At 38.9% G+C, this 12897-nt stretch overlaps 1 protein-coding gene across 5 annotated transcripts in view; it reads left to right on the top strand.

Moving 5' to 3' along the window:
- The window catches only part of L1TD1 (LINE1 type transposase domain containing 1), a 1087927-nt gene that overhangs the window by 437993 nt on the left and 637037 nt on the right, over positions 1–12897 (top strand). For 4 of the 5 annotated variants that reach the window (XM_089903542.1, XM_089903540.1, XM_089903541.1 and 1 more), the window contains one exon: positions 10713–10811. The exons of the other annotated variant lie outside the window; for it this stretch is intronic. The gene's annotated coding sequence lies outside the window, so the exon portion shown is untranslated. The remainder of the gene's footprint in view (positions 1–10712; positions 10812–12897) is intronic. 5 annotated transcript variants of the gene reach the window in all.

Here is a 12897-nt window from a genome sequence, read left to right as displayed (position 1 = left end):
AGAAGGAGGAGGAAGTGGAGAAGGAGAAGTAGAAAAGAGAAAGAGGAAGAGGAAGAGGAAGAAGGAGAAGGAGATGAGAAGAGGAAGGGCTGGGGGAAGAAGGAGAAGAAGACCACCACAGGAGAGAAGAAAAAAAGAAGAGAAGAGATATGGGAAGAAGGGAGAAGGAAGGAAGGAAGAAAATCATATATCTGATTTGCAGAGGATGTAAGAACAACCAGTAATTTGATATAAAAAAAAGTCCCAGGAGTAAAAGAAATTATAGAAAAGCCCAAACAAAGGAACACATATTGCAGTTGTTCTTTAGATATCAAATTCTCCAAATCTGGCCTTGGAAATCTTTCCTTTGCCAGTGTGGATCTCTGGAACAGGGCAGATTTTTAAGCTGTTTCTTGCAAACTTTCTTGGCATTCTGAACCCTCAAAGCAAAATATGAAATAGGGTGTCACATTGGTCACTCAGCTTGTATTGCTCCTTGGTGTTCATTTAGGTATCAGGCCTCTAATTTTTAAACGATAGTTTTTTTTAAAGGATCTATGCTTTTAAAAGTTCCAAATGAGATGGAGTATTTGAGTGACTTTGAAAGTCTCGTGACCTTTTTTCTTCTTTGACTTCCAGTGTTCATAAAATGACATTGATGCCAAAGATGCATCAATATTTGATTAGTTGTGCCTTTTATTTCATAACCTGTTCAAACTCTTGTACTCTCAGCTCCACCTTCTTCAATTAGTTCTAGTTTCTTTTCTCCATGTCTAGGGTGCGTACTGGGGTCAAAAATGGAAACTTGAGAGATGTTTTAACCATAAGGACCTAAAATGAATTGCAGTTTCTGTCTAATCCTTTCATAAAGCTACCATTCATTATACTTGAATTTTCTCCCCCCCCCTTTATTTTTGTTAGCACAGTACTATCATCTGCCAAATATATCTTTATATATTTTTTAAAATGGTCTCACTGATTTGGGTCCTATTGTTTCCCTCTCCCATGATAAAAATAATGAAATCCTCTTGATTATCGTAAATTGTTTTTTGTGGGGTTTTTCTGCTTAAGAGACTAATTTACATTAAGGCACTCAAGGCCAGTGAAATTGTTTGCTTTACGTTTCAAAATCACAAGGATGTTTTTGATGACTGTAAATGTTTGGACAATATACTATCATGTACCATTTTAAAGCCCCAGTGTTTAGCTTGATTACTCTTTGGATGTCAGACATGCCAAACCTGTATAGCACTTTTTACAAGTAATTTTTTGAGTGGCTTTAACAACCTATCATCTCAGTGTGTGGTTATTTTGTTTAGCTAACTCACGTGAAAGTGTATAAAAGGAAATCCAAAGAAAACAATGAAAGGCATTACAAAAGAAATGATAACAACACATTCTGAGCTGGAAAAACTTGTCTGGTTGTATCTTTGCTTAAAAGTATATAAGCGCGGGGGGACCTTCAAGATGATGGAGGAGTAAGACGTGGAGATCACCTTCCTCCCCACAGATACATCAGAAATACATCTACACGTGGAACAACTCCTACAGAACACCTACTGAACCCTGGCAGAAGACCTCAGACTTCCCAAAAGGCAAGAAACTCCCCACATACCTGGGTAGGGGAAACGAAAAATGAAAAAACACAGACAAAAGAATAGGGACGGGGCTTCCCTGGTGGGCAATGGTTGAGAGTCCGCCTGCTGATGCAGGGGACACGGGTTCGTGCCCTGGTCCGGGAAGATCCCACATGCCGCGGAGTGGCTGGGCCCATGAGCCATGGCCGCTGAGCCTGCGCATCCAGAGCCTGTGCTCTGCAACGGGAGAGGCCACAACAGTGAGAGGCCCGGGTACCACAAAAAAAAAAAAAAAAAAAAAGAATAGGGACAGGACCTGCACCAGTGGGAGGGAGCCGTGAAGGAGGAAGAGTTTCCACACACTAGGAAGCCCTTTCGTGGGCAGAGATGGGGGGGTGGAAGGGGGAAGCTTCAGATCCACGGAGGAAATCGCAGCAACAGGGGTGCAGAGGGCAAAGCAGAGAGATTCCCACACAGAGGATAGGTGCCGACCAGCACTTGCCAGCCCGAGAGGCTTGTCTGCTTACCCGCCGGGGCGGGCAGGGGCTGGGAGCTGAGGCTCAGGCTTTGGAGGTCAGGGTCCAGGGAGAGGACTGGGGTTGGCTGCGTGAACACAGCGTGAAGGGGCTAGTGCACCACGGCTATCCAGGAGGGAGTCCAGAAAAAGTCTGGAACTGCCTAAGAGGCAAGAGACCATTGTTTTGGGTTGCACCAGGAGAGGGGATTCAGAGCACTGCCTAAACAAGCTCCAGAGATGGGCGCGAGCCACAGCTATCAGCGCGGACCCCAGAGACGGGCATGAGACACTAAGGCTGCTGCTGCTGCCACCAAGAAGCCTGTGTGCGAGCACAGATCACTATCCACATACAGCCCCTGCCTCCCAGGAGTCTGTGCAGCCCGCCAATGCCAGGGTCCCGTGATCCAGGGACAACTCCCCTGGGAGAACGCACGGTGCACCTCAGGCTGGTGCAACGCCACACCAGCCTCTTCCACCGCAGGCTCACCCCGCATTCTGTACCCCTCGCTCCCCCTGGCCTGAGTGAGCCAGAACCCCCTAAGCAGCTGCTACTTTAACCCCGTCCTGTCTGGGTGGGGGAACAGACACCCTCAGGCGACCTACACACAGAGGCAGGGCCAGATCCAAAGCTGAATACTAGGAGCTGTGCAAACAAAGAAGAGAAAGAGAAATCTCTCCCAGCAGCCTCGGGAGCAGTGGATTAAATCCCCACAATTAAGGTGATGTACCTTGAATCTGTGGAATACCTGAATAGACAACGAATCATCCCAAAATTGAGGCGGTGGACTTTGGGAGCAACTGTAGACTTGGGGTTTGCTTTCTGCATCTTATTTGTTTCTGGTTGTATGTTTATCTCTGTTCAGTATTTAGAGCTTATTATCATTGGTAGATTTGTTTATTGATTTGGTTTCTCTCTTCCTTTATTTATTTATTTATATATATATATTATTTTCCTTTTTCTCTTTGTGTGAGTGCATATACGTATGCTTCTTTGTGTAATTTTTTCTGTATAGGTTTGCTTATCATTGGTGGATTTGTTTATTGGTTTGGTTGCTCTCTGCTTTCCTTTATTTTTTTATTACCTTTTAATTTTTTTTAATTTAACAATATATTTTCTATAATTTTATTTATTTATTTATTATTATTTTTGGCTGTGTTGGGTCTTAATTGCTGCATGTGGGCTTTCTCTACTCAAAGAACCAGCTTTTAGTTTTATTGATCTTTGCTATCATTGTGTTGCAGGGGCTACTCTGCAGTGCGCTGGCTTCTCGTTGCGGTGGCTTCTCTTGTTCTGGAGCACAGGCTCTAGTCGCACAGGCTTCAGTAGTTGTAGCTCACAGGCTCTAGAGCGCAGGCTCAGTAGTTGTGGCACATGGGTTTAGCTGCTCCATGGCATCTGGGATCATCCCAGACCAGGGTTTGAACCCGTGTCCCCTGCATTGGCAGGTGGATCCTTAACCACTGTGCCACCAGGGAAGCCCTTCTTTTCCTTTCTTTCTTTTTTTTTTTCACCTTTTCTTCTGAGCCATGTGACTGACTGGTTCTTGGTGTTCCGGCCAGCTGTCAGCCCTCAGCCTCTGAGGTGGGAGAGGCAAGTTCAGGACATTTGTCCACCAGAGACCTCCTGGCCCCACGTAATATCAATTGGCGAGAGCTCTCCCAGAGATCTCCATCTCAACGCTAAGACCCAGCTCCACTCAACGACCAGCAAGCTACAGTGCTGGAAACCCTATGCCAAACAGCTAGCAAGACAGGAACACAACCCCACCCATTAGCAGAGAGGCTGCCTAAAATCATAATAAGGTCACAGACACTCCAAAACACACCACCGGATGTGGTCCTGCCCACCGGAACACAAGATCCAGCCTCATCCACCAGAACACAGGCACCAGTCCCCTCCACCAGGAAGCCTACACAACCCACTGAACCAACCTTACCCACTTGGGGCAGACACTGAAAACAATGGGAACTATGAACATGCAGCCTGTGAAAAGGAGACTCCAAACACAGTACGTTAAGCAAAATGAGAAGACAGAGAAATACATATCAGATGAAGGAGCAACGTAAAAACCTACCAGACAAAACAAATGAAGAGAAAATAGGCAGTTTACCTGAAAAAGAATTCAGAGTAAAGATAGTAAAGGTGATCCAGAATCTTGGAAATAGAATGGACAAAATACAACAAAGGTTTAACAAGGACCTAGAAGAACTAAAGAGCAAACAAACAATGATGAACAACAAAATAAATGAAACTAAAAATTCTCTAGAAGGAATCAATAGCAGAATAACTGAGGCAGAAGAACAGATAAGTGACCAGGAATATAAAATAGTGGAAATAACTATCACAGAGCAGAATAAAGAAAAAAGAATGAAAAGAATTGAGGACAGTCTCAGAGACCTCTGGGACAACATTAAACGCACCAACATTCGAATTATAGGGGTCCCAGAAGAAGAAGAGAAAAAGAAAGGGACTGAGAAAATATTTGAAGAGATTATAGTTGAAAACGTCACTAATATGGGAAAGGAAATAGTCAATCCAGTCCAGGAAGCACAGAGAGTACCATATAGGATAAATCCAAGGAGAAACACACCAAGACACATATCAATCAAACTATCAAAAATTAAATACAAAGAATATTAAAAGAAGAAAGGGAGAAGTAACAAATAACATACAAGGGAATCCCCATAAGGTAAACAGCTGATCTTTCACCAGAAACTCTGCAAGCCAGAAGGGTGTGGCAGGACATATTTAAAGTGATGAAAGGGGAAAACCTACAACCAAGATTACTGTACCCAGCAAGGATCTCATTCAGATTTGACAGAGAAATTAAAACTTTTACACACAAGCAAAAGCTAAGAGAATTCAGCACCAGCAAACCAGCTTTACAGCAAATGCTAATGGAAGTTCTCTAGGCGGGAAACACAGGAGAAGGAAGAGACCTACAATAACAAATCCAAAACAATTAAGAAAATGGTAATAGGAACATACATATCGATAACTACCTTAAATGTAAATGAATTAAATGCTCCAACCAAAAGACAAAGACTGGTTGAATGGATACAAAAACAAGACCTGTATATATGCTGTCTACAAGAGACCCGCCTCAGACTCAGGGACACATACAGACTGAAAGTGAGGGGATGGAAAAAGATATTCCATGCAAATGGAAATCAAAAGAAAGCTGGAGTAGCAATTCTCATATCAGACAAAATAGACTTTAAAATAAAGACTATTACAAGAGACAAAGAAGGACACTACATAATGATCAAGGGATCAATCCAAGAAGATATAACAATTGTAAATATTTATGCACCCAACATAGGAGCACCTCAATACATAAGGCAACTGCTAACAGCCATAAAATGGGAAATTGACAGTAACACAATCATAGTGGGGGACTTTAACAACCACTTTCACCAATGGACAGATCATCCAGAATGAAAATAAAAAAGGAAACACAAGCTTTAAATGATACATTTAACAAGATGGACTTAATTGATATTTATAGGACATTCCATCCAAAAACAACAGAATACACTTTCAAGTGCTCATGGAACATTCTCCAGGATAGATCATATCTTGGGTCACAAATCAAGCCTTGGTAAATTTAAGAAAATTGAAATCGTATCAAGTATCTTTGCTGACCACAATGCTATGAGACTGGATATCAATTAGAGGAAAAAAATCTGTGAAAAATAAAAACACATGGAGGCTAAACAATACACTACTAAATAACCAAGAGATCACTGAAGAAATCAAAGAGAAAATCAAAAAATACCTAGAAACAAATGACAATGAAAACACCACCACCCAAAACCTATGGGATGCAGCAAAAGCAGTTCTAAGAGGGAAGTTTATAGCAATAGAATCCTACCTCAAGAAACAAGAAACATCGCAAATAAACAACCTAACCTTATACCTAAAGCAATTAGAGAAAGAAAAACAAAAAAACCAAAAGTTAGGGAAGGAAAGAAATCATAAAGATCAGATCAGAAATAAATGAAAAAGAAATGAAGGAAATGATAGCAAAGATCAATAAAACTAAAAGCTGGTTCTTTGAGAAGAGAAACAAAATTGATAAACCATTAGCCAGATTCATCAAGAAAAAAAGGGAGAGGACTCAAATCAATAGAATTAGAAATGAAAAAGGAGAAGTAACAACCAACACTGCAGAAATACAAAGGATCATGAGAGATTACTACAAGCAACTCTATGCCAATAAAATGGTCAACCTGGAAGAAATGGACAAATTCTTAGAACTAGCACAACCTTCCAAGACTGAACCAGGAAGAAATACAAAATGTAAACAGAGCAATCACAAGCACTGAAATTGAGACTGTGACTAAAAATCTTCCAACAAACAAAAGCCCAGGACCAAATGGCTTCACAGGTGAATTCCATCAAACATTTAGAGAAGAGCTAACACCTATCCTTCTCAAACACTTCCAAAATATAGCAGAGGGAGGAACACTCCCAAATTCATTCTACAAGGCCACCATCACCCTGATACCAAAACCAGACAAGGATGTCACAAAGAAAGAAAACTACAGGCCAATATCACTGAAGAACATAGATGCAAAAATCCTCAACAAAATACTAGCAAACAGAATCCAACAGCACATTAAAAGGATCATACACCATGATCAAGTGGGGTTTATTCCAGGAATGCAAGGATTCTTCAATATATGCAAATCAATCAATGTGATACACCATATTAACAAATTGGAGAAAAACCATATGGTCATCTCAATAGATGCAGAGAAAGCTTTCGACAAAATTCAACACCCATTTATGGTAAAAACCCTCCAGAAAGTAGGCATAGAGGGAACTTTCCTCAAAATAATAAAGGCCATATATGACAAACCCATAGCCAACATCGTCCTCAATGGTGAAAAACTGAAAGCATTTCCACTAAGATCAGGAACAAGACAAGGTTGCCCACTCTCACCACTCTTATTCAACATAGTTTTGGACGTTTTTGCCACAGCAATCAGAGAAGAAAAGGAAATAAAAGGAATCCAAATCGGAAAAAAGAAGTAAAGCTGTCACTGTTTGCAGATGACATGATACTATACATAGAGAATCCTAAAGATGCCACCAGAACACTACTAGAGCTAATCAATGAATTTGGTAAAGTAGCAGGATACAAAGTTAATGCAAAGAAATCTCTGGCATTCCTACACACTAATGATGAAAAATCTGAAAGTGAAATCAAGAAAACACTCCCATTTACCATTGCAACAAAAAGAATAAAAACCTAGGAATAAACCTACCTAAGGAGACAGAAGACCTGTATGCAGAAAAATTATAAGACACTGTTGAAAGAAATTAAAGGTGATACAAATAGATGGAGAGATATACCATGTTCAGATTGGAAGAATCAACATTGTGAAAATGATTCTACTACCCAAAGCAATCTACAGATTCAATGCAATCCCTATCAAACTACCAATGACATTTTTCACAGAACTAGAACAAAAAATTGCACATTTTGTATGGAAACACAAAAGACCTTGAAGAGCCAAAGCAATCTTGACAAAGAAAAATGGAGCTGGAGGAATCAGGCTCCCGGACTTCAGACTATACTACAGTAATCAAGATAGTATATGGTACTGGCACAAAAGCAGCAATATAGATCAATCGAACAGGATAGAAAGCCTAGAGATAAACCCACACACCTATGGTCAACTAATCTATGACAAAGGAGGCAAGGATATACAATGGAGAAAAGATAGTCTCTTCAATAAGTGGTGCTGGGAAATCTGGACAGCTACATGTAAAAGAATGAAATTAGATCACTCCATTAACACCATACAGAAAAATAAACTCAAAATGGATTAAAGACCTAAATGTAAGGCCAGACACTATAAAACTCTTAGAGGAGAACATAGGCAGAGCACTCTATGACATAAATCACAGCAAGATCCTTCCTGACCCACCTCCTAGAGAAATGGAAATAAACACAAAAATAAACAAATGGGACCCAATGAAACTTAAAAGCTTTTGCACAGCAAAGGAAACCATAAACAGGACAAAAAGTCAACCGTCAGAATGGGAGAAAATATTTGCAAATGAAGCAACTGACAAAGGATTAATCTCCAAAATATACAAGCAGCTCATGCAGCTCAATATCAAAAAGACAAACAACCCAATCCCCAAATGGGCCGAAGACCTAAATCAACATTTCTCCAGAGAAGATATACAGATTGCCAACAAACGCATGAAAGGGTGCTCAGCATCACTAATCATTAGAGAAATGCAAATCAAAATTACAATGAGGTATCACTTCACACCAGTCAGAATGGCCATCATCAAAAAATCTACAAACAATAAATGCTGGAGAGGGTGTGGAGAAAAGGGAAAACTCTTGCACTGTTGGTGGGAATGTAAATGGATACAGCCACTATGGAGAACAGTGTGAAGGTTCCTTAAAAAACTAAAAATAGAACTACCATACTACCCAGCAATCCCACTACTGGACATATACCCTGAGAAAACCATCATTCAAAAAGAGTCATGTACCATAATGTTCATTGCAGCTCTATTTACAATAGCCAGGACATGGAAGCAACTTAAGTGTCCATCGACAGATGAATGGATAAAGAAGTTGTGGCACATATATACAATGGAATATTACTCAGCCATAAAAATAAATGAAATTGAGTTATTTGTAGTGAGCTGGATGAACCTAGAGTCTGTCATACAGAGTGAAGTGAGTCAGAAAGAGAAAAACAAATACTGTATGCTAACACATATATATGGAATCTAAGGGGAAAAAAAAAGTCATGAAGAACCTAGGGGTAAGACGGGAATAAAGACACAGACCTACTAGAGAATGGACTTGAGAATATGGGCAGGAGGAAGGGTAAACTGTGACAAAGTGAGAGAGTGGCATGGACATATATACACTACCAAACGTAAAATAGATAGCTAGTGGGAAGTAGCCACATAGCACAGGGAGATCAGCTGGGTGGTTTGTGACCACCTAGAGGGGTGGGATAGGGAGGGTGGGAGGGAGGGAGATGCAAGAGGGAAGAGATATGGGAACATATGTATATGTATAACTGATTCAGTTTGTTATAAAGCAGAAACTAACACACCACTGTAAAGCAATTATACTCCAATAAAGATGTTAAAAAAAAATATATATATATATATGTGTGTGTGTGTGTGCCTTTTCATCAAACTCACAACTAATGAGTTGTGAGAAATAAACATTTTCCACCTTTTCTTTAAATTTTTTGCAAGAGAATTTTCTTCAAAAATATTGATATTTTCATGGATTAAATAGCACAGTTGCTGACTTCTAGGTGAGGAAATAACTTTGAAAAATGAAGGCAAGAGAAGTAATGTAAACGAAGTTTGAAACAAAGTAAAGGCCGAAAAAAAGGGAAATGGTTAAAGAATGGTAGTATAACAAAAAAGTAGAAGTAAGGCCTCCATTAGAAATCCTATTTTTAAAAAATATAATCACAAAGGAAAATGTAAGTAAAAGGTCACAACGTTTTAAAGAAGATATATATATATACACATATAAACAAATACACATACACATATACATATACATAAAAAGAGAACAGGTACTGAAATGTTCATATTGATTATATCTGCATAGTGGCATTCCCAGTCATTTTTCTTTCTGTTGCACTATTTTCCTTATTTTTCTAGTATAGGTTTTTAATAACCAGAAAAATTATATTATTTAAATTATATTATTTAAAATAGCAAAATAGCAAGAGAAGAAGCTTACTGTATTCTTGGTATTTCTGTTAATCCCCAAACTAAGATAAGACAAAGCAAAACAAAGCCAAATCCCTCAATTCTCATCAAGGATGAGAGAAAGAGGGTGGCTTGACTGAATGACTTTGGGCTTTGTCTTACGAAAACCTAGTTCTTCCAATCTTGCATAAAAGGTGCTTAACATTTCTGGGCCTTTGTTTTTGTGAATATTAATGAGACCTCATAGAAAGAACCTAGAAAGGTAATTCTTTTTTTTTGCGGTACGCGGGCCTCTCACTGTTGTGGCCTCTCCCGTTGCGGAGCACAGGCTTCGGACGCAAAGGCTCAGCGGCCATGGCTCACGGGCCCATCCGCTCCGCGGCATGTGGGATCTTCCCGGACCGGGGCACGAACCTGCGTTCCCTGCATCGGCAGGCGGACTCTCAACCACTGTGCCACCAGGGAAGCCCCATTTTGGAAATTCTTGATGCGACAACTTGTCTCCTCCTCGTCGTCACTGTTGCCTTTGTGGGCCCCTTCCTAATATTTGCTGAATACATCTCTGAAAGCTGCATTTGGTTAATAAAATTATGTGCTCATTTCTTGTTTTTCTCTACTGGTAAAATATTTTCCAGCATATTTTGCTATTTGCAACTTGAGAAGTACAAAACATACTCTTTTTATATATGCCTTATGGCTTTGAAAATCTCTATTAATAGAAATTTATTTGCTAATTTTCTAATCTGAGGCAGAATTTATTTCCCATATTATAATTTAATAAATACCCTTGTTTTAGTAACTTGTGACTTATAGAATTAATTCGATGGTACTTCTATTAGTAATATCTTAAACTATTTTTTTGACTGTAGAATCAAAGGCTTCGCCTTTACTACAAGTAATTGAAATATTTAACTTGCAGGTTGCAGAGATACAGGGGACAGGAAAAGAAAATGATTCAGAGTTCTTCAATCCCTGATATTACACCACTGTGGAGGCTATATATTGAACCTTATGTAAGGTGAGCATGTGACTACTTCTACAACTGACTCCAGGGAATATTTTAAAGGTGTCAGAGATTTTTCCTGTGGCTATAAGTATAGGTAATAGTGTCTGTGGACTCATTGTTAAAAAGCATTTGCCACAATATGAACTAACCTGTTGTATCATAAAAACATTGATGAGTGCCATTCTTAATTACTATTGAAATATTTTGACCAGGCATTATTTTCTAGTTAATAAATACATTAATTGATTTTACAAATATTTATCCAGTATCTATTCTGTTGTAGACACTATACTAGTTCTTTATATTTTAGTTAGGCCAAAGTAGAAAAAAAAACTGGTCCTTTCATTAATATTTTAATAGCTGGTAAACTTTCCCCATCCCTACCCTTAATATTTACTACTTATATTTGGTAACAATTGACAGTTAAGAATATATACCAACATATATATTTGACTCTAACAAACCCTAAATAGATAGAGGGATACCAGATAAGATAAGGCATATGGAGTGCTATACACATGGAAGAGATTTCAGAAACTTTTACTGAGAGGGCAACCAAGGCTCAAAGATACTAAGCAGCTTCTCTTATATAACATGTTGCTTAACTATGATTAACAATCTATGATCTGATGTTAATGGCATCAGCAGCCCTAGGCAAGGTCAAGTAGATCAGGCTTTGATACAATCCTTTTTTTTTTTTTTTTTTGGCAATTCCAACTTGTAGCAATACTTTATTCTTAGACACTCTTCTACTTTCACATTTTCTCACGCACTGGAGGGGTTTGATGTGTGGTGTAAATGAACTTACTCTCCACAGATGTTTTAACCAATCAGTGGTTGGTATACTGCAATCTGTTGCCTGTCACTGCCATAGAGGAAATCCCTTGTGCAACCTCAGATTCCTGTAGCAGATAGCACTTGGCCTTCTGGGAGTCAAGTGTGACTTTATGGATAAAGTCAGATAATGAATGGTTGAGTAAAATAGCTTTAAGAAAGAGAACTGTTAAGGGAAGGAAGGAAGGGAGGGAGGAAGGGACAGAGGGAGGGAGGAAAGAAGGGGGAAGAAAGAAAAGAAAGGAAGGAAGAAAGAAAAAAAGAAAGAAAGAGAAAGAAAGCGTGGGAGGGAGGGAGGAAGGAAGGAAGGAAGAAAGAATTAGAAAATATCATTTTTTGGTTTGCGAGACGAAAGCATTCAGCCTTTAGATGCCAGTCTTTAATAATGCAGGTGATTTAGTATTCATTTTTGATCCCAGAGTTTATTTTGTGAGTACAAGATACCTTAATCACTTTTAGAGGCATGGTTTGGGTCATAGAACCTAATTTATTCAATTCTCACTTTCTAGTGCATTTTTACCATGTTGACTTCCTTTGAACACAGCTTTGAATACAGATGAGAAATCAGTGTAAGAGTAATGGTGAGATTAATGCAGTTTTGTTTCCTTAATGAACACATACCTATTTTCAAAGTGGCTATTTCCTGGAATACAGTTAACCACAATTTAAATACAGCAGGATTTAAATTAGGTTCATAAATAGAAATATACCTTCTATAAAGCTTATAGGAATTGAATTATTTTGTTGCAGTGAGCTATTTCACATAGCATATTTCTTGAAAGAACTGGGTAACTGGTTGTAGCATAGACAGTTATACTATATAACTCTTTGAGATAACTAGCTGTACTTTTATATTAACCTTGCAGACATAATAAGAATAATAGTAACATAAATACCATTCTTCACTTTTTACATTATTTAGAGCTTATAAGTAGATCCACATAGAATTTTAAAATAATTCTCAAAAACTATATAACATATATTAATGCTTATTTTGGTAGTAAGGAAACTGAGATATAGGTGATTAAGAAGTATGCCTATGACCACACAGTTTGTAAGACACAGCTAAGAATTAGATCTGGCTTGTCAGCCTTTCCATCCTGCATTAGTCCCATTACACTATGCATTCTTGAATTAATGCTGACCAAGTTGGGTGGGTTGTCTAGAGAAAGGCAGCCCAGTGGGATCACTTGTGTATAGTGATCAAGCCTAGTGCTTTGCTTGCTGAAGCATTGGGGAAGTCTTGATGTTCTTCAGTTTGGTA

The sequence above is a fragment of the Delphinapterus leucas genome, chromosome 21 (genome assembly GCF_059928025.1).
Source record: "Delphinapterus leucas isolate spDelLeu-1000000601 "Yukka" chromosome 21, BTC_Dleu_Yukka2, whole genome shotgun sequence".
Classification (NCBI taxonomy): domain Eukaryota; kingdom Metazoa; phylum Chordata; class Mammalia; order Artiodactyla; family Monodontidae; genus Delphinapterus; species Delphinapterus leucas.
This window is presented reverse-complemented; position numbering and strand designations above follow the sequence as displayed.